Raw genomic sequence first — 7652 nt, forward strand, 5'->3', positions numbered from 1 at the left:
AGAATCTTAGGCCTAGGCCATACCTCTACATTTGCTATTTACTACCTTGTGTCTGACATGTCCCTGTACAGATTTTTCGTTTCTGGAGTATAATTTCCTCTTTCAATTAGTTTCTCTTTTAAACAAGTAACACATGAATTTACTTTACAAAAGACATTGAATATATACTGTAAAAAGTGAAAACACCTCCCTATGGTCCCTCTGACACTATTTACTTCAGCAAAAAAAAAAAAAAAAAATCAATGTAAAATGCCATGTATGTATATTTTTTGACCATTTTCAATTTTTTGTATGCTTATGAATAAATTTAGTTAATTCTTGTTTCCATAGCAAATAGATTATTGATTTCTTCCATACTAACACTTGCTTCCACATTAATAGATTATTGCATGTCTTTCTGACTTAACTGGGTAATTTATACATGTCTGTGTGTTTGTATGTGTATATACATACTTTTTTCTTATTTTTAAAGTATAAGTAAATGTAAAATATAACTTGACAGTTTCATACATCAAATTTGTATGAGAGAGTCCGTTCTCCACACATGAATCTATGAGGAAAAGTATTATTTTTGTCAATTCAATGGGCAAATGATGTATTTTAAAATTCATTCTCATTTCCATGAGAATGTCCAACCTTTGAAGTTGGACATTTTTCCTACTTATGTATCCTTGCCTCATCTTTTAAAAAAATTCTTTGTACTTCTTTGACTGTTATACTTTTGATAATATTATATGGATTTGAATATATATTCAAACTGTTTCAACATTTTTTTTCCTGGTCTGTTATTTTTAGCACTGTAATCTACCTAGAAATTATTTTTTAGTTTTATATTCTTAAAAAAATTATTTTTCCATACCTATTGTTAGATATCTGTCATTTTGAAGAGCCTACTGTATCTTATTTTGTTTATATGCATACACATATATATGCACACATTATTTGTACACAGGTGCATATGACTTTATTATACATTATTTGTACATATTTGCATATGACTTTATTATTAGGTTCCTTTCTTTTATTTTGATACATTTACTTTATAAAAGTATCATGTGAAATCACTTAAAGCCTTATTTCTACAAAGGCTAGATCCTTACCTCTTGTGTTAATATCTTTCAATATGTATTTTATTAATCTCATAAAATTTTACTTTAATGTATAGTTTACAATGAACTGATTTATCATGAAAATACACTTGCATTGAAATTACATGAGTGCTGGATGAATTTAGAAAAGTATTATCATCTCAGCGTTCATCTTCCCACCAAGGTACATTTAATATATATTCAATTTATAATAATGTCTTCACTAATGACCTTCTTTATGACTTTTAATAAAGTATCATAGTCTCTTATATATATGCCAAATACATTATTAGGTATATCAGTTTATTTAGTAAAAAAATTTCACTAAATATTTACAATGTGTCAACATACTATTCAAAAGCAGAAGATAAAACATTGAACAAATAAAGGCAAAGGCTTTGTTCTCATGAAGATAATTTAGCAGAAGTCAGCCACTGAGTACATAATCACAGAAATAATTATACACACGAGACTGGAAAATGCTACAAATGACTGGTACATAAGATGTCATAACAGAGAAATTTGGCCTAATTATAAGCAAATAATTTGAATTCTCCTTTTACCTGTCACAGAATGAAAAAAGAGCAGTCTGTGCACATGCTCTGTGGCAAGAAGGATCATGGCTAAAGTTACAATTCACACAAATTTTCCCAGAGAAATCCTGATTTATGCCTGTTGTCCCAGAGTAATTGTTAATATGATCTGCTGTCATTCTTATGGTTATCCTTGTTTGCACAATAGTTATGCAGTCACACTATTGATGTTACATTCAATGAACTAAAAGACAACAACTGTGGCTGGAGGCTGGTTCGGGAGAAAGGGTGTGCTTCTAGCTGGGGAAGGGAGCCGTGGACCAAGTATGGAAGGGTGAAAGGGCCTTGTAAACCATGTTCAGGCTTTTAAAATTTACACTGAATCCACAGTGTTAAGAAACTAATCATTAAATGTAAGTGAGTTTATAAAATTTGCATTTTGAAGAGACAATTCTGGAAATCGATTAGAAAGAATCAAGGGTAGGTACAGTAATATCACTTGGGGATTTAGGGAGTAGACAGAGCGGAAGATTATTGCCTCAGATTAGATGGGTAGGAGTGCAGATGTGGAGAATTACACTGGCTCAGTGAGCCAAGATATTCATACACAGATGGCCCCCAGCGTCACCTCACTAGACATTCGGTCAACAGATGCAGAGAAAGTTAACAGTATTAAAGTATCTGATTTTTTTTCTTGATCCTAGTAAGGACCAGGGCTGAGAATATAAAGTGTTTGTTTGAAAGTAATGTACCAAGCATTTTTAAAGCTATCTAAGAAGAAATGTCAAATAAGAGGCTTGAAAAGTGGACCTGGAAATTGGATATTATATCTTGCTGGTATATAAGAAAGTTATTTTAATTTTGGATTGAGTTTACTTATTGAACTGTTCTTTTTATTTTGATTGTTTCTTTCTTTCCAGTAGTTTCTTTTTTAACCATCTGGATAAGAAAGAGCATCATCTGCATATAATTGCAGTTGTTAATTTCAATTCTGGTTTATATTATGTCTAACTAGGTTTTCTTACATTGTGACTTTTCCTTGCCGAACACATGCAAAAAAAAGTTGAATCCTAATAGTTATAGCAGTCATCCTTGTCTTCCTGATTTTATTGAAAATGATTATAATGTTTCACTATGAAAGATAATATTTGCTGAAGGCTCTTATGAATACTCTTAATCAAGTTTAATACGTTTGTATTTATTTCCTTTTCTCCTATTGAAAGACCTCTTGATAAGTGAACAAATTTTTATCCCCAACTTAAACCAGAATTTTATCATTGTAACAGTGATGTATTATGTTGGCTCTTTTATGTAGAAGTTTCGTTTTTCTGTTTGTAAGGAATATTGTCCTAAAATATTTTCCTGTATATAGAAATAATCCTAAACTAATTTTACTGATTTTAGGTGGGGTGGCATGAGAATCTTCCATCCTTTTGTAGGTACTGAACAGTTTATCTAGTAGTCGTTTGCTGTTATTAAGATATATGTGAGTTCATTCTTTTGTGTGTGCGTGTGTGAGATGGAGTCTCACTCTGTCACCGTGGCTGGAGTGCAGGGGTGTGATTTCGGCTCACCGCAACCTCCACCTCCCAGGTTCAAGCAATTCTCCTGCCTCAGCCTCCCGAGTAGCTGGGATTACAGGTGGCTGCCACCATGCCCAGCTAATTTTTCTATTTTTAGTAGAGACAGGGTTTCACCATGTTGGACAAACTGGTCTCGAACTCCTGACCTCAGGTGATCTTCCTGCCTCAGCTTCTCAAAGTCTTGGGATTACAGGCGTGAGCCACCATGCTCAACCTCAAATTCATTCTTTAAAAATTATCAGCCAGGTATCTATTTGGAGGCACATCTTTGATTAACTTACTTATTTTTTTCTGCAGTATATAGTAATATTTATTCAAATTGTCTCTTTTTTCCTGGGTCATTTTATCATAGTATGTGTCTTCACAGGAAATCATACATTTTAAAAAAAGTTTATGTTTATTACTAAAAGTTATATATTTTTTCTGTACTAGTATAGTTCACTTTGACATTAGAATTGCTTTATATCTATTTATGCCTCCATATGTTTTGGGTTGTTTTTCTTTTTTTAATGAATCAAATTCATCTTAACTTTCTATATTAAAAGAACTTCATGTTTCTAGTTTTCTTATAGTATGGAGTATTTTATAAATTTATTATTTTAAAAGACTATATATTTTATAATATTAAGACAAATTTAGTGCAAGCAATATGCAGACTTGGTTTGATATCTTGATCATTTTCTTTCATTTTTTGATGATTCTCTACCCACCATCTTCTATTGCCTCTATTAAATTGCTCTTTCAAATGATCTGAACTTGATATCATAATAAGTTAACTTTTAACTGCCAAACCAATAATATCTATAAACATTTTCACATTTTATTACATCTCACAGCTTATGAATCTAATGTCAATAACAGTATAATAAAATATAGAATACTGGTACTATTTTCTGTTTCTGTCAAAATACTCAGCTATCCACTAACGTCTTTTGATGAGGACACCTGGTCCTATGCCATTGCTGATAATTCAAAACACTGAATTGATGAAATTACTCTTAAATAACTAAAATAACAAATGAGAAAACTATCTTGATGAAAACCTTAGAACCAAATTTAAAGGCTATTTAAAATTATATTTTAGTAATTAAAAAATTAATGAAATTGCTCTAAAAAATACTTACTCTTAGCTACCATAGCTCCAACTATTACCAGAGTGATTATATAAAGGAAGGCAAATATCACAGCAGCAATGCACCATGGAGACACTGTTCAAAAAGAGAGAAGTTGGCTAATGTAATCAAAGGAAACCAGATTCAGGAGTTGATACTAAAAATAACTTTTGCCAAGAATATTTAACCCACTTGAATTGGTCTGAAATCTAAGCTCATGGGAGCACCATGCTGTGGGAAAATACCTCAGCCTGTGAGGGAGTAATTCTAAAAATTATTTTGCAGATTTAGGTGCATCCTGAGAAGATACTAACATTTTGATGTAGATATGAGCTGTTTATGAACTAACAAATTGCTCTAGTAAAGAACTCTTCCAAAGGCTACAAAAGAGCGCATCAGAAATCCTACTGTGGATTTAGTTCATTTCCCTCCCGTAAGTTTTTTTTTTTTTTTTTTTTGAGACGGAATCTCGCTGTGTCACCCAGGCTGGAGTGTAGTGGCACAATCTCGGCTCACTGCAAGCTCTGCTTCCTGGGTTCAAGCGATTCTCCTGCCTCAGCCTCCCGAGCAGCTGGGATTACAGGTGCATACCACCATGCCCGGCTAATTTTTGTATTTTTAGTAGAGACGAGGTTTCACCATGTTGGCCAGGCTGGTCTTGAACTCTTGACCTCAGGTGATCCGCCTGCCTCGGTTTCCCAAAGTGCTGGAATTACAGGCGTGAGCCACCACGGCCGGTCCCCCTCCCTAATTTTTATTTTTTTAAACTATATCTTTCATCTTTGTAATAGAACTAGGTTAAGAAAAAAACTTCAACTTTTGCTGTTGGCCAGACAGGTATTCTGTGACGGTTTTAATAAAAGTTCATTCATCATGTTCATCCTGAGGTATCTCACATCCTCCATTTGTAGAAATACTGAAGCACTAAAAGACACTTAACTTTTCAAAATTAAAATATCAAACCAGGAAATTGTGTTTGAAACATTTTTTTTTTTTTTTTTTGTTTGTTTTTTTTTTTTTTGAGACGGAGTCTCTCTCTGTTACCCAGGCTGGAGTGCAGTGGCCGGATCTCTGCTCACTGCAAGCTCCACTTCCTGGGTTCAAGCGATTCTCCTGCCTCAGGCTCCCGAGTAGCTGGGACTACAGGCGCCCGCCACCAAGCCCGGCTAATTTTTTGTATTTTTAGTAGAGACGGGGTTTCACCATGTTAGCCAGGATGGTCTCGACCTCCTGACCTCATGATCCACCCGCCTTGGCCTCCCAAAGCGCTGGGATTACAGGCGTGAGCCATCGCGCCCGGCCTGAAACATTCTTTTCCCATGACCTTGGTACACTGCTCTAAGTCACTGTGGCTATCACTGCCTTGTTCACCACTCTTATTTGCTCTTAACAGAGAGCTGTAGGTTCCTAAGACCCGTTAAAAAGTGTAGGGACAAGAAAAAAAATCCTGATTCAAACATTAGCCCGAGAATATCTGTTTTCATGATAAGTTCATTAAAATATTTAAGCCAAAAAGTGAATCTAGAGTTTTAAATGTTTTTTACCTTTTGTTTTCGAAGTTTTAGTTATTTTTACGTTCTGGGTATTTGAAGAACAACGAACTTTGAGGTCTGAGTATATTATACTTTCCTCAGAAAACTCTAAAAAAATATAAAAAAAAAAATGCATCTAACAACTATAATCCAGATATATGTATATACACATACTTATATGATACATGAACATATAATTACATGGCATATTATACGTGATACAAATTGTCAAATTTTATGATCATAAGAAAGTTTTAAAATTGGCTCCTTTTTTTTTTGCTTTGTGAAATGTGGTAAATTCTTACTCTTTTAAAAAAATTCTTAGTTCCTTGATATATAATATGCAGGTAACAATACAATAATCGTTTATAGATATATTGTAGAGATTAAGTTAATGTATACAAAGTCGATAGCATATGCTTGAAACATATTAACCACTCAATATGTGTTTTTCTTTAGTAGTAGTAATAATACCAGTGGTGTAGAATAGTAATTGTAAGAATATAATGGGCATTGGCATCTACAGTAAAACTGGAAATAGAAGCAAGAGTAGAAATATTCAAATTAATTTAAATGCCTATTTCTGCTTCTTCTTAAAGTTGAATTTAATCTTAATGAAAGGAGCACGAAAAGCCTTTATCTAATTCTCACTAAATAAACTCTCTCCACAGCATATTGCATGTATTTCTTCAGTACAAGTGAAGCAGAACTCATAGACACCAAAAGTCAACTACATTCACCGAAAGTCAATAACATTCTCCTAAATATATTAAACCTAGTGCAATTATAAATATTTACTTACCAAACTGTAATTTTCTGAGATTTAAATCCCCTTCAATTAGAAAATCTTAAACTCATTTATAAAGACAAAAGGTTTTGAAATCCTCCTCTAAAAGCACTTGGTTATTAACTCATTATTTTTAATATTATTTTCTCATCAAAAGAAGAGATTATTTAGCAATAACAGCAGAATCTGGTTTTACCTGTATTTATTTCATGAATTGCCACTGGCGAAGGATGAAGATCATCAGAGAGCCTGGACAGTGCTGATGTCTCTGGTTCCATTGTTCAGATTAAAGTGTAAGGGCCAATGAGCCCAGGGTCAGAATGAGATGGCACCAAGGCAACAGAAGTCTTAACATTGCGACGTCAGAGAGGATGTTTACACTGATGCTAATATGTAAACTGTTTTTGACTTAAGAAAATTAAAGATAATGTACTCTTACAGATTAAATTTGTTTTTTCTTTTATGTATGATGAACCACTTTTTTATTTCTAAAGATAAAATTTTAAATATTAACCATAAAGATTTCCTCTTTGCTTTAATTGCTATTTTTTTTAAAAAATGAGAAAACAATAGACTAAATAATGCAATATAAATAAATGACATTGCATTTGAATGATTGTAACAGATACTGATTTTCAGAAATACCTTTTTTGTGATTATAAATGTTTATGTTCATTGTAAATGATTCAGTGAACACAACATGTAACCCTAGTCCCTCAATATAATCTCTAACATAATTATTCATAGCTTTATCTAATTTTTCAAATGACCAATGGATGTTTTACTTTAAAAAGTAAAATAACTGTCAAAGTAAATAATGAAAACAATTATTACTCATTTCTATGTAATAAAATTATTATATAATATAACTTTACATTTTGGTAGAAAGAATTCTATAATTATATGTGTGTTTGTAATAGAATAACGTTATGTGTCTGACCTGATAAGATTGTAATGTAATAATATTTTGGTCATTAGCTTGTTAAATTTGTATTTTTCATATGTGGTTTTCTATTT

The sequence above is a fragment of the Rhinopithecus bieti genome, unplaced genomic scaffold (assembly GCF_001698545.2).
Source record: "Rhinopithecus bieti isolate Rb0 unplaced genomic scaffold, ASM169854v2 scaffold_22452, whole genome shotgun sequence".
Lineage (NCBI taxonomy): Eukaryota > Metazoa > Chordata > Mammalia > Primates > Cercopithecidae > Rhinopithecus > Rhinopithecus bieti.